This window comes from Ranitomeya variabilis, chromosome 4, assembly GCF_051348905.1.
Source record: "Ranitomeya variabilis isolate aRanVar5 chromosome 4, aRanVar5.hap1, whole genome shotgun sequence".
Classification (NCBI taxonomy): domain Eukaryota; kingdom Metazoa; phylum Chordata; class Amphibia; order Anura; family Dendrobatidae; genus Ranitomeya; species Ranitomeya variabilis.
The window spans coordinates 475,909,026-475,936,852 of NC_135235.1; the positions used below are offsets into that span (position 1 = coordinate 475,909,026).

At 40.9% G+C, this 27,827-nt stretch overlaps 1 protein-coding gene across 4 annotated transcripts in view; it reads left to right on the forward strand.

The window, feature by feature from the left end:
• CYGB (cytoglobin) overlaps window positions 1-27,827 on the forward strand; it is a 79,160-nt gene that overhangs the window by 1,927 nt on the left and 49,406 nt on the right. The window lies entirely within an intron of this gene.

Below are 27,827 nucleotides of genomic sequence, written 5' to 3' on the forward strand. Positions count from 1 at the left end.
AGAGCTCTGCCTGCTGGTGTTACATATAGTGCTAGGTGCACAGTGATAAGGGCTTCCCCATTAAGATTCTTTAAAGAAGCACTAACACTAAAGTCGTCCAGCTGATAAGTCATTCACAAATATGTAAGTTACGATCCATGACAAGACCTGTCTATAGGTCTATATACAGTGCGTGTGCCACCGTCTATTGCGTCTTGAAAAATTTATTTTGTAAGATTTCTGAATGAGTATATGAGAAAAAATTCACATACACTTCTGCATATAACTGCAATAGGATAGACCTGTTGAAGATTAATAGTACCATATTACACATCCGTGCAACACAACTGTAATTCTGCTTGTGCTTGGTTTTAATTGTTTCTGGAGATTCTCAGAACTGGAGATCCATGAAGCGTGGTGATCATGAGTGCGGAGGTTGCTTCAGAGTTGTCAGTAACCCTATTGATGAGCACCAGAGTCAGGCTCTACCAGCCTGAAATGGCTGCTTGCAGAAGGCAGTAGATTACATTTAGCTGCACAGTGGATCCAGGTAACAAAGTCCAAAAAGTGCAGTTCAATAATATTCTAATTCCATAATCCTTAAAAAGGGTCATCATGAACTGCTTATTGACCCAGATTTAGAGGGATTCACTCACCTTGACAACCAATATTTGTTTTACCTCATTGTATCCCATCAGAATTAAAAAAAAAGTAGACGGGGTTAAACTGAGGAGTAAAGTAGGTGAAGGATTTAGAATGGGTTCTTAGATTCTGATGTCACAGTTTCCCCAGAGAGCTAGCTCTGTGACTTGTGTTTATGTGACATTTTCTATTTTTTACTATTCCCTGTGCTGAGCTTGGCATCATATAGCACAGAATGGAGGATTCTGGGAACATCACTTTTCCATGCAGTTTTAGGGTCGAAAAAATGGCATATGCCCTACAAACCGACATCTGAAAAACCATGGTTCACTGATTAAGATTAGAGGTTTTGCTTATTTCATGAAGTTGACATGGGACCATTTTTTTGGATGCTTATATATAACAATTGTATGCAATTGTTTCTGTACTATTTTAACTTATCCAGAGTATATCACAGACAGAAGTGTGCTTCCTCAACGGGATTTGTCTAGAAACTCAAGTTTCATCAGAAATCTCACAGTCAAGGTGAAGAGATAATTATGATGCATAGGTTTTTCATTGCATAATACATGTATAGGCTCGTATGCCGGATTATAACACATAACCATGGGGTGCCATAGCAAAGCTTGGAATTTTCTCCCCACTCTACCATTATCAGCTTTACTTGTGAGCTGAGAACATGAAAAGCATATGTGGCTTCTGTAATGTACAAATTAATGCACACAGCACAGAACAGTGATAATGCTCATAATGAAATCACACTGTGCAGATAATCTACTGATACACAATAATGTCACAGGGCATGCATTATATAAAGTGATGTCACAGCACAGAAGTAATAACACATTGATGTTACAGGACAGGAATAATAAACATTGGTATCCCAGCAAAGGGATAATAAGCACAGTTATGTCAGAGCACAGGTATAATAGACACTGTGATGTCACAGGAAAGAGATAATAAACACAGAGATGCCAGAGTATAGTGATAATAAACACAATAAACTCATAGCAAAGGGATGATAAACACAGTGATGTCTGAGGCCAGGGACAATAATCACAGTGAGGTCACTGCAAGGGTATAATAAGCACAGTGAGGTCATAGCACATTGACAAGCAACAAAGTGATGTCACAGGACATGGATAAAAAATACAGTGTTGTAATAGAACAGGGATAATAAACACAGTGATGTCACAGCACGGTTATAACAAACACAGTGATGTTACAGCACAGTTATAGCAAACACAGTGATGTTACAGCACAGTTATAACAAACACAGTGATGTCACAGAATGGTTATAACAAACAAAATGATGTCTCAGCACAGTTATAGCAAACACCGTGATGTTACAGCACAGTTATAGGACACACAGTGATGTCACAATATAGTTATAGCAAACAGTGATGTCACAGCACAGTTATAACAAACACAGTGATGTTAGAGCACAGTTATAGCAAACACAGTGATGTCACAGCACAGTTATAGCAAACACAGTGATATTACAACACAGTTATAGCAAACACCGTGATGTCCCAGCACAGTTATAGCAAACACAGTGATGTTACAACACAGTTATAGCAAACACCGTGATGTTACAGCACAGTTATAGCAAACACAGTGATGATACAGTACAGTTATAACAAACACAGTGATGTCACAGCACAGTTATAACAAACACCGTGATGCTACAACACAGTTATAACAAAAACAGTGATGTCACAGCACAGTTATAGCAAACACAGTGATGTCACAGCACTGTTATAACAAACACAGTGATGTCACAGCATGGTTATAACAAACACAGTGATGTCACAGCACAGTTATAACAAACATCGTCATGTTACAGCACAGTTATAGCAAACACAGTGATGATACAGCACAGTTATAACAAACAAAGTGATGTTACAGCACAGTTATAACAAACATCGCGATATTACAACACAGTTATAACAAACACAGTGATGTCACAACACAGTTATAACAAACACAGTGATGTCACAGCACAGTTATAACAAAAACAGTGATGTCACAGCACAGTTATAACAAACACTGTGATGCTACAACACAGTTATAACAAAAACAGTGATGTCACAGCACAGTTAAAGCAAACACAGTGATGTCACAGCACTGTTATAACAAACACAGTGATGTCACAGCATGGTTATAACAAACACAGTGATTTCACAGCACAGTTATAACAAACACAGTGATGTCAAAGCATGGTTATAACAAACACAGTGATGTTACAGCACAATTATAAAAAACACAGCGATTTCACAGCACAGTTATAATAAACACAGTGATGTCTGAGGCCAGGGAAAATAATCACAGAGAGGTTACTGCAAAGGTATAATAAGCACAGTAAGGTCATAGCACATGAACAAGCAACAAAGTGATGTCACGGGACATGGATAAAAAATACAGTGATGTAATAGCACAGGGATAATAATCACAGTGATGTCACAGCACAGAAATAATAACACCGTGCTGTTACAGCACAGTTATAACAAACACAGTAATGTTACAGCACAGTTATAGCAAACACCGTGATGTTACAGCACAGTTATAACAAACACCGTGATGTCACAGCAGAGTTATAACAAACACAGTGATGTTACAGCACAGTTATAGCACACACAGTGATGTCACAGCACAGTTATAGCAAACACAGTGATGTTACAACACAGTTATAGCAAACACCGTCATGTCACAGCACAGTTATAGCAAACACTGTGATGTTACAGCACAGTTATAACAAACACAGTGATGTTACAGCACAGTTATAACAAACACAGTGATGTTACAGCACAGTTATAACAAATACAGTGATGTCACAGCACAGTTATAGCAAACACAGTGATGTCATAGCACAGTTATAACAAACACTGTGCTGTCACAGCACAGTTTTAACAAACACAGTGATGTCACAGCACGGTTATAACAAACATCGCGATATTACAACACAGTTATAACAAACACAGTGATGTCACAACACAGTTATAACAAACACAGTGATGTCACAGCACAGTTATAACAAACACAGTGATGTCACAACACAGTTATAACAAACACAGTGATGTCACAGCACAGTTATAACAAAAACAGTGATGTCACAGCACAGTTATAACAAACACTGTAATGCTACAACACAGTTATAACAAAAACAGTGATGTCACAGCACAGTTATAGCAAACACAGTGATGTCACAACACTGTTATAACAAACACAGTGATGTCACAGCATGGTTATAACAAACACAGTGATTTCACAGCACAGTTATAACAAACAGAGTGATGTCAAAGCATGGTTATAACAAACACAGTGATGTTACAGCACAATTATAAAAAACACAGTGATTTCACAGCACAGTTATAATAAACACAGTGATGTCTGAGGCCAGGGAAAATAATCACAGAGAGGTTACTGTAAAGGTATAATAAGCACTGTAAGGTCATAGCACATGGACAAGCAACAAAGTGATGTCACGGGACATGGATAAAAAATACAGTGATGTAATAGCACAGGGATAATAAACACAGTGATGTCACAGCACGGTTATAACAAACACAGTGATGTTACAGCACAGTTATAGCAAACACCGTCATGTTACAGCACAGTTATAACAAACACCGTGATGTTACAGCACAGTTATAACAAACACCGTGATGTTACAGCACAGTTATAACAAACACAGTGATGTTACAGCATAGTTATAACAAACACCATGATGTTACAGCACAGTTATAACAAACACAGTGATGTCACAGCACAGTTATAACAAACACAGTGATGTTACAGCACAGTTATAACAAACACCGTGATGTTACAGCACAGTTATAACAAACACAGTGATGTCACAGCACAGTTATAACAAACACAGTGATGTTACAGCACAGTTATAGCAAACACAGTGATGTTACAACACAGTTATAGCAAACACCGTGATGTTACAGCACAGTTATAACAAACACTGTGATGTTACAGCACAGTTATAACAAACACCGTCATGTTACAGCACAGTTATAGCAAACACAGTAATGTCACAACACTGTTATAACAAACACCGTGATGTCACAGCACAGCTATAACAAAAACAGTGATGTCACAGCACAGTTATAACAAACACAGTGATGTCACAGCACAGTTATAACAAACACCGTGATGCTACAACACAGTTATAACAAAAACAGTGATGTCACAGCACAGTTATAACAAACACAGTGATGTCACAGCATGGTTATAACAAACACAGTGATGTCACAGTACGGTTATAACAAACACAGTGATGTCACAGCACGGTTAAACCAAACACAGTAATGTTACAGTACAGTTATAGCACACACAGTGATGTCACAGCACAGTTATAACAAACACAGTGATGTCACAGCACAGTTATAACAAACACAATGATGTTACAGCACAGTTATAACAAACACAGTGATGTCACAGCACAGTTATAGCAAACAGAGTGATGTCATAGCACAGTTATAACAAACACTGTGCTGTCACAGCACAGTTTTAACAAACACAGTGATGTCACAGCACGGTTATAACAATCACAGTAATGTCACAGCATGGTTATAACAAACACAGCGATGTTACAGCACGGTTATAGCAAGCACAGTGATGTCACAGCACGGTTATAACAAACACAGTGATGTTACAGCACAGTTATAACAAACACAGTGATGTTACAGCACGGTTATAACAAATACAGTGATTTTACAGCACAATTATAGCAAACACAGTGATGTTACAGCACGGTTATAACAAACACAGTGATGTCACAGCACGGTTATAACAAACACAATAATGTTACAGCACAGTTATAACAAACACAATAATGTTACAGCACAGTTATAAGAAACACAGTGATGTCACAGCACGGTTATAACAAACACAGTGCTGTCACAGCACATTTTTAACAAACACAGTGATGTCACAGCACGGTTATAACAATCACAGTAATGTCACCGCACGGTTATAACAAACACAGTGATGTAACAGCACGGTTATAGCAATCACCGTGATGTCACAGCACGGTTATAACAAACACAGTGATGTTACAGCACAGTTATAACAAACACAGTGATGTTACAGCACAGTTATAACAAACACAGTGATGTCACAGCACAGTTATAGCAAATAGAGTGATGTCATAGCACAGTTATAACAAACACTGTGCTGTCACAGCACAGTTTTAACAAACACAGTGATGTCACAGCACGGTTATAACAATCACAGTAATGTCACAGCATGGTTATAACAAACACAGCGATGTTACAGCACGGTTATAGCAAGCACAGTGATGTCACAGCACGGTTATAACAAACACAGTGATGTTACAGCACGGTTATAACAAACACAGTGATTTTACAGCACAATTATAGCAAACACAGTGATGTTACAGCACGGTTATAACAAACACAGTGATTTTACAGCACAATTATAGCAAACACAGTGATGTTACAGCACGGTTATAACAAACACAGTGATGTCACAGCACGGTTATAACAAACACAGTGCTGTCACAGCACATTTTTAACAAACACAGTGATGTCACAGCACGGTTATAACAATCACAGTAATGTGACCGCACGGTTATAACAAACACAGTGATGTTACAGCACGGTTATAGCAATCACAGTGATGTCACAGCACGGTTATAACAAACACAGTGATGTCACAGCACAATTATAGCAAACACAGTGTTGTTACAGCACAGTTATAGCAAACACAATAATGTTACAGCACGGTTATAGCAAACACAGTGATGTTACAGAACAGTTATAACAAACACAGTGATGTTACAGCACAATTATAACAAACACAGTGATGTCACAGCACAATTATAGCAAACACAGTGTTGTTACAGCACAGTTATAACAAAAACAGTGATGTCACAGCACAGTTATAACAAACACTGTAATGCTACAACACAGTTATAACAAAAACAGTGATGTCACAGCACAGTTATAGCAAACACAGTGATGTCACAGCATGGTTATAACAAACAGTGATGTCACAGCATGGTTATAACAAACACAGTGATTTCACAGCCCAGTTATAACAAACAGAGTGATGTCAAAGCATGGTTATAACAAACACAGTGATGTTACAGCACAATTATAAAAAACACAGTGATTTCACAGCACAGTTATAATAAACACAGTGATGTCTGAGGCCAGGGAAAATAATCACAGAGAGTTTACTGTAAAGGTATAATAAGCACAGTAAGGTCATAGCACATGGACAAGCAACAAAGTGATGTCACGGGACATGGATAAAAAATACAGTGACGTAATAGCACAGGGATAATAATCACAGTGATGTCACAGCACAGAAATAATAACACCGTGCTGTTACAGCACAGTTATAACAAACACAGTGATGTTACAGCACAGTTATAGCAAACACCGTGATGTTACAGCACAGTTATAACAAACACAGTGATGTCACAGCACAGTTATAACAAACACAGTGATGTTACAGCACAGTTATAACAAACACCATGATTTTACAGCACAGTTATAACAAACACAGTGATGTCACAGCACAGTTATAACAAACACAGTGATGTTACAGCAGAGTTATAACAAACACAGTGATGTTACAGCACAGTTATAGTACACACAGTGATGTCACAGCACAGTTATAGCAAACACAGTGATGTTACAACACAGTTATAGCAAACACCGTGATGTTACAGCACAGTTATAACAAACACTGTGATGTTACAGCACAGTTATAACAAACACCGTCATGTTACAGCACAGTTATAGCAAACACAGTGATGTCACAACACTGTTATAACAAACACCGTGATGTCACAGCACAGCTATAACAAAAACAGTGATGTCACAGCACAGTTATAGCAAACACAGTGATGTCACAGCACAGTTATAACAAACACCGTGATGCTACAACACATTTATAACAAAAACAGTGATGTCACAGCACAGTTATAACAAACACAGTGATGTCACAGCATGGTTATAACAAACACAGTGATGTCACAGTACGGTTATAACAAACACAGTGATGTCACAGCACGGTTAAACCAAACACAGTAATGTTACAATACAGTTATAGCACACACAATGATGTCACAGCACAGTTATAACAAACACAGTGATGTCAAAGCATGGTTATAACAAACACAGTGATGTTACAGCACAATTATAAAAAACACAGTGATTTCACAGCACAGTTATAATAAACACAGTGATGTCTGAGGCCAGGGAAAATAATCACAGAGAGGTTACTGTAAAGGTATAATAAGCACAGTAAGGTCATAGCACATGGACAAGCAACAAAGTGATGTCACGGGACATGGATAAAAAATACAGTGATGTAATAGCACAGGGATAATAATCACAGTGATGTCACAGCACAGAAATAATAACACCGTGCTGTTACAGCACAGTTATAACAAACACAGTGATGTTACAGCACAGTTATAGCAAACACCGTGATGTTACAGCACAGTTATAACAAACACAGTGATGTCACAGCACAGTTATAACAAATACAGTGATGTTACAGCACAGTTATAACAAACACCGTGATTTTACAGCACAGTTATAACAAACACAGTGATGTCACAGCACAGTTATAACAAACACAGTGATGTTACAGCACAGGTATAACAAAAACAGTGATGTTACAGCAGAGTTATAACAAACACAGTGATGTTACAGCACAGTTATAGTACACACAGTGATGTCACAGCACAGTTATAGCAAACACAGTGATGTTACAACACAGTTATAGCAAACACCGTGATGTTACAGCACAGTAATAACAAACACTGTGATGTTACAGCACAGTTATAACAAACACCGTCATGTTACAGCACAGTTATAGCAAACACAGTGATGTCACAACACTGTTATAACAAACACCGTGATGTCACAGCACAGCTATAACAAAAACAGTGATGTCACAGCACAGTTATAGCAAACACAGTGATGTCACAGCACAGTTATAACAAACACCGTGATGCTACAACACAGTTATAACAAAAACAGTGATGTCACAGCACAGTTATAACAAACACAGTGATGTCACAGCATGGTTATAACAAACACAGTGATGTCACAGTACGGTTATAACAAACACAGTGATGTCACAGCACGGTTAAACCAAACACAGTAATGTTACAGTACAGTTATAGCACACACAATGATGTCACAGCACAGTTATAACAAACACAGTGATGTCACAGCATAGTTATAGCAAACACCTTGATGCTACACCACAGTCATAACAAACACAGTGATGATACAGCACAGTTATAACAAACACAGTGATGTTACAGCACGGTTATAACAAACACAGTGATGTTACAGCACGGTTATAACAAACACAGTGATGTCACAGCACGGTTATAACAAACACAGTGATGTCACAGCATGGTTATAACAAACACAGTGATGTCACAGCACGGTTAAACCAAACACAGTAATGTTACAGTACAGTTATAGCACACACAATGATGTCACAGCACAGTTATAACAAACACAGTGATGTCACAGCATAGTTATAGCAAACACCTTGATGCTACACCACAGTCATAACAAACACAGTGATGTTACAGCACAGTTATAACAAACACAGTGATGTTACAGCACGGTTATAACAAACACAGTGATGTTACAGCATGGTTATAACAAACACAGTGATGTCACAGCACGGTTATAACAAACACAGTGATGTCACAGCATGGTTATAACAAACACAGTGATGTTACAGCACGGTTATAACAAACACAGTGATGTTACAGCACAGTTATAACAAATACAGTGATGTTACAGCACAGTTATAACAAACACAGTGATGTCACAGCACGGTTATAACAAATACAGTGATGTCACAGCACAGTTATAACAAACACAGTGATGTCACAGAACAGGGATAATAAAAAAAGGAAGCTCAGTACATTGGGATGTTAAGCACAGTTGTGCCACAACACAAGGATAATACAACACAATAATGTCAGAACACAGGGATTGAAGACACTGTGATATCAGAGGAAAGGGATAATAAACACAATGATGTCACAATACAAGAAAATAAACACAGTGATGTCAGAGCACAAAGATTATAAACACAGTGATGTCACAGCACAGGGATAATATAGTCAGTGTTACTACCGAAGATAATTAACACAGTGATGTTAGACTATAGGGATAACAAAACCAAGGATGCCTCTGCAATTTCACTCTTGTCAGAGTTATGTCACAGCGCAGTGATAACAGGTGCAGTTATGTAATAGGGCAGAAATAATAAGCACAGCTATGTTACAACACAGGGATCTTATTCACAATGATGTCAGAACACAGGTATAATAAACACAGGGATGTCACTACATTGGGATACTAAACAAATTGATATTATAGCACAAGGATATAACCACAGTGAGGTAATAGGACGGGAATAATAAGAACAGTGATTTCACAGTACAGGGATAATAAACACAATGATGTCACAGTTCTGAGATGAAAAAAACACTGTGATGTCAATGCACAGGACTAATATTCACAGTCATCTCAGAGCTACAGGATAATCGGCATGTTTCCTTGTACTTATGACAATAGAAAATTTGTTATTAAAGTGACTAAAAAGGAAAGAGGAGCAGATTGAAGAAGGGACAAATAAAATAGAAAACTGATTCAAGAAAATGAGTAGTTTCCCTTCTGTGTATGCAATTTATTATTAGCCACATAGATATATCCAAATAGGATGTGAGCAATGGATTATTTACAAAGCAGAACCAATATTCTTGTTATTTTTTCATTTAAGCCACAGATACAGCTGAACAGCTTGATGGTGTGAGGATCGGAACAAGCAGCTCCTCATACTTCAATTACTTGAGCCTCTGTGGGTGCACATAATTCTCAGGACTAAAAGAGAATGGCATTGCCACAAATACACAGTATCACTTTGCAATAGTATGCCATAGCAAATGCACAATGATTTATTGCAACAACACAAAGTTGCCTTGTAGTTTTTTTCTTAAAATAAGGGCTAGTACAGACCTGAAATGCGTTGAAAAATAACCTAAATATCATTTACATTGTATCTTCATGTGAACACTCATTCTTATCCATGGACATCCCAACACACCTCTGTTCAGTAACAAAAAGTAATTATTTTTCAGAATTATATATTAGACACAGGGCCCGAATGGTGCATTGTGAAAATGTAACATTTGTTGCACCCACCCCACAGTTTGTTTAGCACTTTGACGGGCATGTTTGTACTTGAGAAAAACCACTACACAGTGTATGGAGCTGTAGTATGCTTCACTTCTGTCTGATGAGGGATCTACGAACGGCTGAACATGGGGGTGATAGGAGTCAGACCCCTAAAAAAGTCTGATATTGATGACCTATCCAAGGGATATAACAAATACCCCCAGTCTTCAAAAGACCCTTAATATGAAATATTTTTAGACCCCCTTCTCATGTACAATTCACACATCTGTTTTTCATGTGAGTGTTCTATAGTCTATAGGGCTGTTACATGCACGTTTTTCATCTAGTTTGCAGATCAAATCCTCCTTTTCATATGAATAGGTCAGTCAAAAAAAAAAAATGGATAGCACTCAGAGACCATCTATGTGTTATTTTAGTGCAGTCTGTTTTTCACCCTCTAAATGGGTAAAGCTTGGTTTTTTTTTTTTGCACATGAGAAAAATAGATGACAGATGAAAAATTGACAATTTTTCTCACATGCAAAAAAAACACGTGTATAAAAGGCCTTGCTGTGCATGAACGAGAAAACTTAAAGGGGTTTTCTGTTTTCATGCAAGTTATATCCCCAAGTGCAGTTTGCTGGAAATTTTTCCGGTGTGTGCTATTGTCTGCAGCGCAGACGTCATGTTGACAGCGCTACAGCCAATCAATACGTTCAGTTGTTCTGCTCATGTAAATCGTAAAAGCTACAGAGCTTAGTGATCGGATGACCCCTTTAAACCCCCTTAAGCCACCCTTATATTAGATAGCTGTCAGTCAAAGCTAACAGTATTCTCCCTAGACAACCCCCTTACACAGGATCATTCAGTACAGTACATGAATACATTACCAAAGCCATTATTATTACATGAATACATCAGCAGATCCAGCATTAGTACATAAAAAATCACCAGAACCGTTATCAATAAATGAATATATTATCAGAACCGCCATCAGTACACAAACACAAAACCAAAATCACTACATGAATTTATCAACAGAACCACCATCAGTACATTAATATAGCACCAAAACCATTATCACCACATGAATACAACACCAAAACCATTATCAATACATGAATACAGCACCAGAACCATCATCAGTACATAAAAACAACAATAGAACCACCATCAGTGCATAAATACAGAACCAGAACCACCAGGGGCTTAACAACAGTCCTGCGGGCCCCGGTGCGAACTTTTGAATGGGCCCCCCCCCCCCCCAGCTAAACAATGGCACCATGCAGGGCCCCCCGCCGCCCCCCGCCCCCAGCTAAACAATGGCACCATGCAGGGCCCCCCGCCGCCCCCCGCTGAACAATGGCACCATGCAGGGCCCCCCGCAGCCCCCCGCTGAACAATGGCACCATGCAGGGCCCCCCGCAGCTGAACAATGGCAGTGCCATTGTTCAGCTGCGGGGGGCCCTGCGTGGTGCCATTGTTCAGCTGGGGGGGGCCTGCATGGTGGGGGCCCTGCATGGTGCTATTCAGCTGGGGGGGGCGGGGGGCCCTGCATGGTGCCATTATGGCACCATGCAGGGCCCCCCCCCAGCTGAATAGCACCATGCAGGGCCCCCCACCATGCAGGGCCCCCCCCAGCTGACCAATAGCACCATGCAGGGCCCCCCACCTGACCAATAGCACCATGCAGGGCACCCCCCCCCCTAGCTGACCAATAGCACTATGCAGGGCACCCCCCCCCAGCTAAACGATAATGGCACCGGCTCCTGCCGCCCGGACATACCTGGGCCGGGGGCCCGGCGATCGGCATCGCCAGGCAGCCCGGGACCTGGGAAGAGCATGGTGCACCCACATGTCGCACCCCCCACATGTCCCACATGTTGCTGCTGCACGTACCTTGGCTTCACCGCTCGAAGTCCCCCAGGCAGCGCGCGCGCGCATGGCAGCCCCGCGAAAAGGAGGAGGAGGAGCCGAAGAACGTGACGCCGCACGGCCTGCCCCCACAGTGACCGGCCGCTCAGCCTGCAATTCATCCTGGCGGCGGCCCGGTAAGCTGCGCCCACGGCGGACTACCGAGGTCGCAGCAGAGGTCGCGGCGGCACCGGGCCCTCTTTTGGGCCCGGGCCCTGGTGCAGCCGCGACCTCTGCGACCCCGGTAGTTCCGCCCCTGAGAACCACTATTAGTACATGAGTGCAGCAAAATAACCACTATCAGTAAATTAATACATCATCAGAACCTTCATAAGTACATAAATACACCATCAAGTACCACAGTACCACAATTAGTAACTAATAATAATTTCATTTATATAGCAACATATTCCGCAGCACTTTTTTAATTAAGCTGGGACATGTACAGTCAATAAAGACAGTACACAGTAGCACATAGTTCAACAGTTACAGGAGGAGTGAGGGCCCTGCTCACAAGCTTACAATCTATAAGGAAATAGAGGGGACACAAAAGGTAAAAAGTGCTTAGCATGTATGGTCCAACCATCATTATAATAAATAGGGTGTTTCAAATATGCTGCATGATCCGGTCATCAGCCAGTATCTGTCTAAGTACAGTTACCAAGTACTATTGGGTGCATGGAGGATATGGACATAGATGAGTAGGAAGCCCCAGAGTTGTAGGAAAATATAAAAAAAGAAAACAGGGAAGCACTAGATTAGTGAAGTAAGGTGATAGGCTTATTTAAAAAGATGTTTTAAACCCCTTTCTGCCATCAGGCGGAATAGTACGTCCGATGGCAGTATTCTGTGCTTTGATGTGGGCTCTGGCGGTGAGCCTGCATCAAAGCAGGGAAATGTTAGCTGTTTTGAATAGCTGACATGTGCCCGCAATAGGCACGGGTGGAATTGCGATCCACCCACGCCTATTAACTAGTTAAATGCTGCTGTCAAACTCTGACAGCGGCATTTAACAAGAGCTTCCGGTCATCCGGCCGGAAATGCGCGCATCGGTGACCCCATCACATGGTTGGGGCGCCATTGGTGCGTCGGCATGACAAGCAGAGGTCTCCTCTCCGTCGGCGCTCATAGCAAGTCTGTATTTCTGCTATATAGAGGCAATCTGAGCATCGCCTCTATGTAGCAGAGCCGATCAAGTTGTGGCAGCTTCTAGCCTCTCATGAAGGCTATTGAAGCATGGTAAAAGTAAAAAAAAAAAAATTCAAAATAAAACAATAAAAAATCAAACCTTCACATATTTGGTCAATCAATTAAGAAAAGGATTAACCTGATTGCTAAATGGCGTAGCGTTAAAAAAAGTTAAAACGCCAGAATTAAGTTTTTTTGGTCACCGCAACATTGCATTAAAATGCAATAAAGGTCGATAAAAAGAACGTATCTGCACCAAAATGCTATCATTAAAAACACCAGCTTGGCACGAAAAAAATAAGCCCTCACCCAACCTGAGATCACGAAAAATGAAGACGCTACAGGTATCGGAAAAATTGCGCAATGAACTCGTAATGACCTGGAGAATCATAATGGCAGGTCAGTTTTAGCATTTAGTGAACCTAGCAAAAAAGCCAAACAAAAAAAAGTGTGGGATTGCACTTTTTTGCAATTTCACCACACTTGGAATTTTTTTCCCATTTTCTAGTACAAGACATGGTACAAACAATGGTGTCGTTCAAAAGTACAGCTTGTCTTGCAAAAAATAAGCCCTCACATGGCCATATTGATGGAAAAATAAAAAAGTTATGGCTCTGGGGAGTGAAAAATGAAAACGCAAAACTGAAAAAAGCTCCAGGAATTAAGGGGTTAAAGCACACTTAAACATTTGGGTGCTAGGTATTAGTCAGATTGTCTGGGGTAGTGCAGTCCTAAAAACTGGTGCAGCCCAATAGAAGACTTGGAGACGGAGGTGCGAGGTTCAGATTATGGAGGTTGTTAGTCTTAGATCAGCTGCAGAATGGAGAGCACAAGTATGGTGATAGACAGAGATGAGGGAGAAGTTGTAGGGTGCTGCAGAACCGTGGAGAGCTTTGAGGGTGAGGTAGATAAGTTTGTATTGTATTATGTATTGAATGGGCAATCAGTACATTGACTGGCACAAAGTGGAGGCATCAGTGAAGTGGCTGGACATAAATATGACACCAGCTGCCACATTCAGGACAGATTGGAGAGGAGAAAGTTTTGTTAGAAGACGACCAATCAGTAGTTACTTTCTTAAATACGATCCTCCAATCAGAAAACATGTTTTCAATCTATTATACCCTCAATGCACCAATATGGGTGGCTATAGTAGCCAAGGACACTCTCAAAGAATATAACCACAACCAAAAAAGAAAAAGAGCACAAAAAGTCCCAAAATAAGAATCTGATTTATTCAATTATAATACATTACAAATAAAGAAGTAGTAATAATCAATAGAAGACAAAGCAAGATAGTAAATATCCTAGGTGTAAAGGACTGGGTCCACCAATATTCTAGTGGGGAGCAAGGAATAGAAAATAGAAGCAAGTCAAAATAATATAAGAATATAAAGTGCAAGTGCTACCCAACACTCGGTGTTCCCATACAGTTATAAATCAAAAAAGCCCACACCGTCTAAGGCCCACCTAATTTTACCACAAAATTAACATATGAGAAAATTGAAATTGAAAACTGGTATGTGCACAAAGACAAAGAAACAGGGAGTCAAGGAAGACCTCCTGAAAAGGGAGTGTATACCACTTTAAGGGAACAAAAATCAATTTGAAAAACTCCAAAGACAATCCTTACCCATATTCACCACCTGGGGACCCAGTATAGCAGCCCCAACGCGCATTTCGCGTGGGCTTCTTCGGGGGGCTGTGACACAGGATATCAAGTCCTGTCCAAAATCAGGTGAGGAACAATCAGTGAAAAAGTATAATAGAAACACATCACCACTTCTGTATTTTAGGCCCACTGCTGGTTTTGACTTACAAATACTGATGTGATATACTGACCAAATACTGATAGTGTGACTATTGCTGTATTCTGATTATTTTTATACAAGATGTTGGGTCTTCATTCCACACAACTGTTACAATGGCTAGCCCTCATAAGATAAAATCCCTCTATCTCTGCATATAAAGTATATATATAAATATGCACACACCGATAAAGATAGATAGCTATATAAAGAAAAAAAACAATAAATGATATATACAGGTGCATTTCACAAAATTAGAATATCATCAAAAAGTTAATTTATTTCAGTTCTTCAATACAAAAAGTGAAACTCATATATTATATTGAGTTATTACAAATAGAGTGATCTGTTTCAAGTGTTTATCTCTATTAATGTTGATGATTATAGCTTACAGCCAATGAAAACCCAAAAGTCAAATCAAGGTCCCAGAGTCAGGAGGAACAGTGGAGACAGACAATCCAAGCTGCTTGAGGTCTAGTGTGAAGTTTCTACAATCAGTGATGGTTTGGGGAGCCATGTCATCTGCTGGTGTAGGTCCACTGTGTTTTATCAAGACCAAAGTCAGCGCAGACGTCTACCAGGAAATTTTAGAGCACTTCATGCTTCCGTCTGCCGACAATCTTTTTGAGAATGGAAATTTAATTCTCAAGCAGGACTTGGCACCTGTCAACACTGCCAAAAGTACCAATACCTGGTTTAAAAACAGTATCACTGTGCTTGATTGACCAGCAAACTTGCTTGAACTTAACCCCATAGAGAATCTATCGGGTATTGTCAAGAGGAAGATGAGAGACACCAGACCCAACAATGCAGACGAGCTGAAGGCTACTATCAAAGCAACCTGGGCTTCCATAACACCCCAGCAGTGCCACAGACTGATCGCCTCCATGCCACGCTGCATTGATGTAGTAATTGATGCAAAAGGAGCCCCGACCAAGTATTGAGTGCATTTACTGAATATACATTTCAGTAGGCCAACATTTCGGATGTTAAAATAATTTTTTCAACCTGGTGTTATAAAGTATTCTAATTTACTGAGATAATAACTTTTGGGTTTTCATTGGCTGTAAGCCATAATTATCAACATTAACAGAAATAAACACTTGAAATAGATCACTCTGTAATGACTCTATCTAATATATGAGTTTCACTTTTTGTATTGAAGAACTGAAACAAATTAATTTTTTGATGATATTCTAATTTTGTGAGATGCACCTGTATATATATATACACACAGCTCTGGAAAAAATTAAGAGACCATCACATCAAAACCCTGTCTCCAGACCTGAACCCCATAGAAAACTTCTGGAATGTAATCAAGAGGATGATTGATAGTCACAAGCCATCAAACAAAGAAGAACAGCTTACATTATTGCACCAGAAGCAGTGTGAAAGACTGGTGGAAAGCATGCCAAGACGCACGAAAGCTGTGATTAAAAATCATGGTTATTCCACAAAATATTGATTTCTGAATAGTGTTGAGCGATACCGTCCGATACTTGAAAGTATCGGTATCGGAAAGTATCGGCCGATACCGGCAAAGTATCGGATCTAATCCGATACCGATACCCGATACCAATACAAGTCAATGGGACTCAAGTATCGGACGGTATCCCTGATGGTTCCCAGGGTCTGAAGGAGAGGAAACTCTCCTTCAGGCCCTGGGATCCATATTAATGTGTAAAATAAAGAATTAAAATAAAAAATATTGCTATACTCACCTCTTCGACGCAGCCTGGACCTCACCGAGGGAACCGGCAGCGTTCTTTGCTTAAAATGCGCGCGTTTACTTCCTTCCGTGACGTCACGGCTTGTGATTGGTCGCGTGCCGCCCATGTGGCCGCGACGCGACCAATCACAGCAAGCCGTGACGTAATTTTCAGGTCCTGAATGCCTAATTCTAGGCATTCAGGATTTTAAAATTACGTTCCGGCTTGTGATTGGTCGCGTCGCGGTCACATAGGCGACGCGACCAATCACAAGCCGTGACGTCACGGGAGGCAGGAAACGCGCGCATTTTAAAATTACGTCACGGCTTGTGATTGGTTGCGTGCCGCCCATGTGACCGCGACGCGACCAATCACAGCAAGCCGTGATGTAATTTCAGGTCCTGAATGCCTAATTCTGCATTCAGGACCTGAAATTACGTCACGGCTTGCTGTGATTGGTCGCGTCGCGGTCACATGGGCGGCACGCAACCAATCACAAGCCGTGACGTAATTTTAAAATGCGCGCGTTTCCTGCCTCCCGTGACGTCACGGCTTGTGATTGGTCGCGTCGCCCATGTGACCGCGACGCGACCAATCACAAGCCGGAACGTAATTTTAAAATCCTGAATGCCTAGAATTAGGCATTCAGGACCTGAAAATTACGTCACGGCTTGCTGTGATTGGTCGCGTCGTGGCCACATGGGCGGCACGCGACCAATCACAAGCCGTGACGTCACGGAAGGAAGTAAACGCGCGCATTTTAAGCAAAGAACGCTGCCGGTTCCCTCGGTGAGGTCCAGGCTGCGTCGGAGAGGTGAGTATAGCAATATTTTTTATTTTAATTCTTTATTTTACACATTAATGTTGTTTCGATACCGATACCCGATACCACAAAAGTATCGGATCTCGGTATCGGAATTCCGATACCCGCAAGTATCGGCCGATACCCGATACTTGCGGTATCGGAATGCTCAACACTATTTCTGAACTCTTCCTGAGTTAAAACATTAGTATTGTTATTTCTAAATGATTATGAACTTGTTTTCTTTGCATTATTTGAGGTCTGAAAGCACTGGGGTTTTTCTTTTTACCATTTTTCTTTGTCAGAAAAAAAGTACAAAATGTATTGCTTGGAATTTGGGAGACATGTTGTCAGTAGTTTATAGAATAAAATAACAATTTACATATTACTCTCTCTATGTATATATCTATATATATATATATATATATATATATATATATATATATATATATATATAGAGATATATATATATGTGTGTGTGTGTGTGTATACACTGCTCGAAAAAAATAAAGGGAACACTTAAACAACAGAATATAACTCCAAGTAAATCAAACTTTTGTGAAATCAAACTGTCCACTTAGGAAGCAACACTGTTTGACAATCAATTTCATATGCTGTTGTGCAAATGGAATAGACAACAGATGGAAATTATTGGCAATTATCAAGACACACTCAATAAAGGAGTGGTTCTGCAGGTGGGGACCACAGACCACATCTCAGTACCAATGCTTCCTGGCTGATGTGTTGGTCACTTTTGAATGTTGGTTGTGCTTTCACACTCGTGGTAGCATGAGACAGACTCTACAACCCACACAAGTGGCTCAGGTAGTGCAGCTCATCCAAGATGACATATCAATGCGGGCTGTGGCAAGAAGGTTTGCTGTGTCTGTCAGCGTAGTGTTCAGAGGCTGGAGGCGCTACCAGGAGACAGGCCAGTACACCAGGAGAGGTGGAGGGGGCCGTAGGAGGGCAACAACCCAGCAGCTGGACCGCTACCTCAGTCTTTGTGCAAGGAGGAACAGGAGGAGCAGTGCCAGAGCCCTGTAAAATGGCCTCCAGCGGGCCACAAAAGTGCATGTGTCTGCACAAACGGTTAGAAACCGACTCCATTAGGATGGTCTGAGTGCCCGACGTCCACAGATGGAGGTTGTGCTCACAGCCCAACACCGTGCAGGACGCTTGGCATTTGCCACAGAACACCAGGATGGCCAAATTCACCACTGGTGCCCTATGCTCTTTACAGTTGAAAGCAGGTCCACACTGAGCACATGTGACAGACGTGACAGAGTTTGCAGATGCCATGGAGAGCGATCTGCTGCCTGCAACATCCTTCAGCATGACCGGTTTGGCAGTGGGTCAGTAATGGTGTGGGGTGGCATTTCTTTGGAGGGCTGCACAGTTCTCCATGTGCTCGCCAGAGGTAGCCTGTCTGCCATTAGGTACCAAGATGAGATTGATTGAACACATCTGGGACATCTTGTCTTACACCATCCACCAACGTCACGTTGCACCACAGACTGTCCAGGAGTTGGCGGATGCTTTAGTCCAGGTCTGGGAGGAGATCCCTTAGGAGACCATCTGCTTCTTCGTCAGGAGCATGCTTAGGGGTTGTAGGGAGGTCTTACAGGCACGTGGAGGCCACACACACTACTGAGCATCATTTCCTTGTCTTGAGGCATTTCCACTGAAGTTGGATCAGCCTGTAACTTCATTTTCCACTTTGATTTTGAGCATCAATCCAACTCTAGACCACCGTGGGATATTAGTTGTGATTTACGTTGATCATTTTTAGGTGTTCTTGTTCACAACACATTCCACTATGTAATGAGTAAAGATTTACAACTGGAATACTTCATTCAGTGATATCTAGGATGTGGGATTTAAGTGCTTCCTTTATTTTTTTTGAGCAGTGTATATATATATATATATATGTATATATATATATATATATATATATATATATATATACAGTATATCTCCAGAATATAGATCTACTCTATATTGTATATATACCATACATATACCTATATATATACTTTACGTATTACACACACGTACATATATTTGTGTATATATAGATAGATATATAAATACTAGATGGAGGCCCGATGGCGGTAATGTCACGATGGGGGCAGGCTTTGCAGCATTGAGAATCTCCTTTGCTGCTATCCTTTCTTTGTCATTGGCGTACTTTTTAGGAGGAGCCATGTTGGCATTGATATTTGCTTTCTAAAGGGGTTTTCCCACGAACGAACGTTCATTTTAAAATTTGTCTGCGTCTGACCATGTACAGAACATACCACAGCTCCTGGGCAGGGGAGGAAGCAAAAGACAATACTGCAGGGGATCATAGAGGATACATTTTGTGAGGTAAAATATTATTTAAAAACAATCAGTGAAATATTTTACCTGACAAAAGAAATCCTCTGTGATCCCCTGCTGTAATGTCAGTAATGTCTTTTGCTTCCTGGAGCCCCTGCCCAGGAGATGTGGTATGCTCTGTACACGGTCAAACACAGACAATTTTTAAAATGAACTTTCGTTCGTGGGAAAACCCCTTTAATGTGACCGTCTTCCTCTGCCTGTAGACACGTTGCGCATCTGCCACCGGGATCAGCAGAATGATTCACTGGGCCTGCACGGAAATGGCGCAGACGCAGTAAATCAGACTGCCGCCATCTTTGTGCAGACAGATAGCGGCGGTCACATTAAAACTGCGCATGCGCTCCTCCTGTACAAAGACGGCGGCGGTCAGTAAATCATTCGGCTAATCCCGGCAGCGTGTTCGCAGCGGTGTTCCGCTGGTGTTACCGTGCAAGAGGCTGCATATGGCATTTACAGTGTGTGTGTGTGCATGTGTGTGTGTGGTGCGTATGGCGTATACAGTGTGTGTGTGGTGCGTACGGCATATACATTGTGTGTTTGTGTGTGTGGTGCGTACGGCGTATATAATGTGTGTGTGTGTGGTGCAGCGAGGTTTTGCTGGTGGTACCGCGCAAGAGGCTGGTACCACCAGCAGTTTCCATATTGAGACACCCATCACTTGGGTGTCCCAATATGGAGGTCGGTGAACTTCCGCCGATTGGAATTCTGGGATCCGGACACATCTGGACGGAACAGGATGTGAAGACATTACAAGGTAAGTATACACATTATACAGTATATAGATAGATAGATGGATAGATAGATAGATAGATAGATAGATAGATAGATAGATAGATAGATAGATAGATAGAAAGATATAGATCTGTCTAGGTAGATAGGCATATATCTATATATATCCATACATATACTTATGTACAAGTATCTGCATCTGTGTGTAATACATAAGCTGTATATGTATATAAATAAATGTATAATATATATATATATATATATATATATATATATATATATATATATATATATATATATATACTAGCTGTACTACCCGGCTTCGCCCGGGTTAATGACTGCTGTTAGCAAAATAGAATGTGTTAACAAAAATTTATTCTGCACACAAAAACCACAAAACAAATAGATAGAAATGTAATTATTAAAAGGCAAAAACTAAGCAAATAGAAGCATTTCACAACATATATTAGCTTTGTTATACTGAGAATGTCTTTGTTGCCTATATTAACCAATCAGAGCTCAGGTTAATTAACTGTAGCAAAATAGAAGCTGAGCTGTGATTGGTTGCTATTGGCAGCCTGATAAATCCCCAGCCAACAGGAAGCCCTCCCCCCTGGCAGTATATATTAGCTCACACATACACATAATAGACAGGTCATGTGACTGACAGCTGCCGTATTTCCTATATGGTACATTTGTTGCTCTTGTAGTTTGCTTATTAATCAGATTTTTATTTTTGAAGGACAATACCAGACTTGTGTGTGTTTTAGGGCGAGTTTTATGTGTCAAGTTGTGTGTGTTGAGTTGCGTGTGGCGACATGCATGTAGCGACTTTTGTGAGATGAGTTTTGTGTGGCGACATGCGTGTAGCAACATTTTGTGTGTTGAGTTGCATGTGACAGGTTAGTGTAGCAAGTTGTGTGCAGCAAGATTTGTGCATGGCGAGTTTTGCGCGTGGCGAGTTTTATGTGTGGTGCATTTTGAGTATGTGCAAGTTTTGTGTGAGGCAACTTTTGCATGTGGTGCAACTTTTGTACATGTGGCAATTTTTCTGTGTGTGCAAGTTTTGCATGAGGTGAGTTTTCCATGAGGTGAGTTTTGCACGTGTGGCGAGTTTTGCGTGAGCCTAGTTTTGCATATGGCGAGTTTTGCATGTAGCGAGTTTTGAGTGGTGACTTTTGTGTTTCGACTTTTATGTGGCGAGGTTGGTGTGTGTGTGTGGTGAAATGTGTGCTGAGGGTGGTATATGTGTTCAAGCACGTGGTAGTGTGTGGCGCATTTTGTGTTTGTGTTCATATCCCCGTGTGTGGTGAGTATCCCATGTCGGGGCCCCACCTTAGCAACTGTACGGTATATACTCTTTGTCGCCATCGCTCTCATTCTTTAAGTCCTCATTGTTCACATCTGGCAGCTGTCAATTTTCCTCCAACACTTTTCCCTTCACTTTTTCCCCATTATGTAGATAGGAGCAAAATTGTTTGGTGAATTGGAACGCGCGGGGTTAAAATTTCACCTCACAACATAGCCTATGACGCTCTCGGGGTCCAGACGTGTGACTGTGCAAAATTTTGTGGCTGTAGCTGCGACGGTACAGATGCCAATCCCGGACATACACACATACATACATACACACATTCAGCTTTATATATTAGATATACCTGTATGTAATCTCCTGTATATAGTATATACCTGTGTGTCATCTCACCTATATATAGTATATATCTGTGTGTCATCTCCTGTATATAGTATATACCTGTATGTCATCTCCTCCTATACATAGCATATACCTGTGTCATCTCCTCCTGTATATACTATATACCTGTAGGTAATCTGCTCCTGTATATAGTATATACCTGTGTGTCATCTCCTCCTGTATATAGTATATACCTGTATGTCATCTCCTCCTGTATGTAGTATGTACCTGTATGTCATCTCCTCCTCTATATAGTATATACCTGTGTGTCATCTCTCCTGTATATAGTATATATCTGTGTGTCATCTCCTCCTGTATATAGTATATACCTGTGTGTCATCTCCCCTGTAAATAGTATATACCTGTGTGTCATCTCCTGTATATAGTATATAGCTGTATGCCATCTCCTCCTGTATTAGCCCTCGTTCACACGTTATTTGGTCAGTATTTTTACCTCAGTATTTGTAAGCTAAAATGGCAGCCTGATAAATCCCCAGCCAACAGTAAGCCCACCCCCTGGCAGTATATATTAGCTCACACATACACATAATAGACTGGTCATGTGACTGACAGCTGCCGGATTCCTATATGGTACATTTGTTGCTCTTGTAGTTTGTCTGCTTATTAATCAGATTTTTATTTTTGAAGGATACCAGACTTGTGTGTGTTTTAGGGCGAGTTTCGTGTGTCAAGTTGTGTGTGTTGAGTTGCGTGTGGCGACATGCATGTAGGGACTTTTGTGAGATGAGTTTTGTGTGGCGACATGCGTGTAGCAACTTTTTGTGTGTCGAGTTGCATGTGACAGGTTAGTGTAGCAAGTTGTGTGCAGCAAGTTTTGCGCATGGCGAGTTTTGCGCGTGGCGAGTTTTATGTGTGGTGCCTTTTGAGTATGTGCAAGTTTTGTGTGAGGCAACTTTTGCATGTGTTGCAACTTTTGTGCATGTGGCAATTTTTCTGCGTGTGGCAATTTTTCTGCGTGTGCAAGTTTTGCGTGTGGCGAGTTTTGCACGTGTGGCGAGTTTTGCATGTGGAGAGTTTTGCGCGTGGCGAGTTTTGAGCGGCGACTTTTGTGTTTCTACTTTTATGTGGCGAGGTTGGTGTATGTGTGGTGAAATGTGCACTGAGGGTGGTATATGTGTTCGAGCACGTGGTAGTGTGTGGCGCATTTTGTGTGTGTGTTCATATCCCCGTGGTGGTGTGATTATCCCATGTTGGGGCCCCACCTTAGCAACTGTACAGTATATACTCTTTGGTGCCATCGCTGTCATTCTTTAAGTCCCCCTTGTTCACATCTGGCAGCTGTTAATTTGCCTCCAACACTTTTCCTTTCATTTTTTCCCCATTATGTAGATAGGGGCAAAATTGTTTGGTGACTTGGAAAGCGCGGGGTTAAAATTTCACCTCACAATATAGCTTTGACGCTCTCAGGGTCCAGACGTGTGACTGTGCAAAATTTTGTGCCTGTAGCTGCGACGCCTCCAACACTTTTCCTTTCACTTTTTCCCCATTATGTAGATAGGGGCAAAATTGTTTGGTGAATTGGAAAGCGCGGGGTTAAAATTTCACCTCACAACATAGCCTATGACGCTCTCGGGGTCCAGACGTGTGACTGTGCAAAATTTTGTGGCTGTAGCTGCTACGGTTCAGATGCCAATCCCGGACATACATACATACATACATACATACACACACACACACATTCAGCTTTATATATTAGATATATATCTTCTTTAGCTGGCAATATTCCAGTTTGGAAATTAGGTGAGAGGGAAGAAGCCGAACACTATAGAGCTGAGGAAATAGGTCATGTTGTCAGTTCTCATTTCATTACCACCAAACGTAAAGCTTTAATCTTGCTCTGCCAGTTTCACACTGACTACATCCTTGTCACGTACAGGGAATATTGGTTCTATACCCACATTATAACGGCCATGTTAGTCAGCTCGCATATTGTCTTCACCTGCATTTCTACTGTTCTAGGTGCCTACTCTACGTCCAGTCATGAGTCATGGGACTGAGTAGGTGAGAAAAGCATTTTAGGAAAGCCTCCGTACAATGGTCACCTGTATCATCCTCCACATTCTCCATACCTGTTCCCTCCTCCTACTCTGTTTTCTGTGAGACCCCTCTCTCCTCCTCTTCTCTATCTGTCTCCTGCTGCTTCCCTGGCATCTCCTGGACCATTTGTGAATTAGCCGAGGGCGGCTGTTATAATTACATAGTTAATTAGCATCTGCTCATTAAATTGGAATTACATGCTGACTGTGAGGGGCCAGGCCCTGCCACTGTGCACGAGTATTAATACATAATGTCTTTATATAACATATATGCTTATGGGTATTCAAGTAATTAATGAATTCCAAGCCCTTCAAGCCTTAGAAATAGCTAATCCTTTCGTTATAAAGCGTTTTTTTGGCACCCACCGAGCAGTAGGGTGATTGTCAGACACCAACCACAGTGTGCTGGGATGTTCGGATACTATAATATATGCACATAGCACAGCATAAGAACATACAAAGTGCACAATACTACAAATCCTGCAGATCCACCAATATAACACAATGTTACTACTTGTACATAGTTTAGATTGAGTGACTGCATCAGTCACAATGCTGGATGACTGTTTTGCTTCATCTATGTTTGTTTGCTATCCCCTATTACTAAAAATTGTATGTAATTTAAAGCAAAGCTCCAAGGCTTATATAGAAATTATGGATGTGGGAACACGGTCTCTACATTGCCACAGGGACATGTGCAGGGCTCACCCTGGTAACAGGCTACACAACATGAGCAAATATAGAAGGGAGGGAACTGGTCCAAGGGTCATGCCGTCCTTTTTTCTTAAAGAGGATTGGAAAGCAAATGGTAAACAGGTCCCCTCCAGCTTTGGAATAAAGAGTGCTAAGGTGCGATATGTTAACAACAAAATGGGCACCCATCTGATTATGGCTAAGGTTGCTCCTATCTATCTATCTATCTATCTATCTATCTATCTATCTATCTATCTATCTATCTATCGTCATCTATTCATCCACCTATCCACTTTTGCCTAGTTTTTTTCCATTTAGACAGTCACTTTGGTTACGATAGGGTAAATCAAAAATTTTCAGCACTCCTGGTCTTTGCAATTTCCATTGACCCCTTATTGAAAGAAACCTATCAGATACCTTCACCTCCACCTCACCAAAACCATTACTGTGTAGCCCTTTATAAAATAATCCATTCCATCCCTACATCACCCCAAAGTGTTTCAACAGCGATAAATTATGTTTCGAAGTACAGTCTGGTAGTTCCTTAGGGCATGATGCTGCACATACAGCTCCTCAGGCTCTGCTGTATTCCTTTACTAGCAGCACCCTTCCGTGGCTGATTGACAGGTCATTTGCTCTAGTGCACTGACCACTGACCTGTCAGTCAGCCATGGAAGGGTGCCTGTAGCTCAGCAATACAGAGACTGAGAAGCTGTAAGTGCATCAGCTCGTCCCAATGCACTTCCAGCCTGAAATTCATAACACGTTTTCTCGCTGCTGAAGCAGCACTTTGGGGCACAAGAGAATCATGTGGCTTATTTTTTAAAAGGCTACATAGTAATATTAATGGTTTTTGTGTGAGGAGTGGGGATTACTGCTTCTCACGGGTTTCTATTTAAGCATGTAGCTTTTTGCAATAGATCTACTTAAATAAACGGTCAATGCAAATTGCAAAAAAAACACAAGTCTAATCATCGGAATTGTATACCTTGGACACGATATAGCTATAAGCCTTTACATCCTTACAGATTTAGGATCGTGGAATTGGCCATGACATTTAGAATATCACTTCCATGGTTTGCCTACTAACACCATTCTGACGCTGCTAGCCTGAAGAATAGTTACTTGAAAAATAGGCTCTGAAAGTATTATGTTTTAAGTTTTAACACTTGTTTTTTTTTTACACAATTGTTGACTACACTAGTTGTCTGGTCTGGGAATTAAACACTGACTATATGGTAATAGGCAAACCTCAATGGCTGCCATCTGGCCTAGGGAGTGAAAAAGAGAACTTGCTCAGACTGTACAAATTATTTTTTTTAGTAATTAGTATGACCATGTTTAAGGCTATCCCAATTACAAGCAAACTGGTCCTCAAATCACTACGTTTTACCACCAAAATATAAGAGTGCTAGATGGCAAACTAGCGATATGAGAAGAAGTAGTGGACCAAGAGAGAAGCCCAATTTTGTTATTGATTGTGTCCTAATCACCATTTTGTATCATGGATTAAAAGAGAGGCTGCTAAGAATAAGGATGCATAAAGTAAAGAGTATATAGAGTATATTGAATATAGAGTTTGATCTGCAGGCAGCATGTTATAGAGCAGGGAGAGCTGAGCAGATTTACTGTATATACAGGTGTGTGAAAAAGGTTCAGTATAACTTGTATTTCTACTTAAATTTTGGAGTTAGTAGTCCAGTGTTCCTTCATCATAATTGTCAGCTACAAAGGTGGGCATTGACAGTAGGCAGGGCCTGTGTCAGGTTTGGACCCACCTCAACCAACTGTCATGCCCCACCTGCGTCTATATTTGCACACTTCCATGCATATTCACATGAGACTCAAACACACACTGCTCATAAAAATAAAGAGAACACTAAAATCTCACATCCTAGATATCACTGAATGAAATATTCCAGTTATAAATCATTCATTACATAGTTTAATGTGTTGAGAACAAGAAAACCTAAAAATGATCAACGTAAATCACAACTAATATCCCACGGAGGTCTGGAGTTGGAATGATG